This window comes from Arachis stenosperma, chromosome 3, assembly GCF_014773155.1.
Source record: "Arachis stenosperma cultivar V10309 chromosome 3, arast.V10309.gnm1.PFL2, whole genome shotgun sequence".
Taxonomy (NCBI): Eukaryota; Viridiplantae; Streptophyta; class Magnoliopsida; order Fabales; family Fabaceae; genus Arachis; species Arachis stenosperma.
The window spans coordinates 87,278,352-87,279,032 of record NC_080379.1 but is presented as its reverse complement, the minus strand read 5'-3'; positions in this window follow the sequence as shown (position 1 = coordinate 87,279,032).

The window sequence follows — 681 nt, the reverse complement described above, 5'->3', positions numbered from 1 at the left end:
TACGCGTACATGGTGCGTCCGCGTCGATGGCTTATTTCGAGAGTGGCGCGTACGCGTCATATGCGCGTGCGCATGAGTGGGGTTGTGCCAAACGTTGGCGCGGCGTAGGCACAACTCTCGGGTCAATGTATGGAAGGTGAAACTTCTCAATCCACGCGTATGCGTGCACGGAATGTCCGCGTGGGTTGGCAAAAATGCTTAAGGCACGCGTACACGTGCAGTGCGGGTACGCGTGTATGGTGCTCTATTTTTTTCAAAAATTTTCTCTATGTTTTTGCACCAATCCAAGCATTCTAAACATTCAAACAGCTACCAAAACACCATAAAATCATATTTAACATGCTAAAATACTAATTAAACTCAACAAACTAATCAAAACATGAATTTAAACTAATTCTATCAATATGTACAAAAGAGAAAATGAAAGGATTTTACCATGGTGGGGTGTCTCCCACCTAGCACTTTTGTTTATTGTCCTTAAGTTGGACTTTTGGTGGGGTCCTTGCTATGGCGGCTTATGCTTGAATTCATCCTTGAATCCCCACTATTGTTTGTATTTCCAATGACCATCGGATCCCAAATTAAGTGCCTAAAGCCTTCAAGTAGGCTTAAACAAGTGACAAGGCCCCAGAGTTGGATGTAGAATTGAATTTCGGGGTCCCAAACCTTGTTCTTGCACCC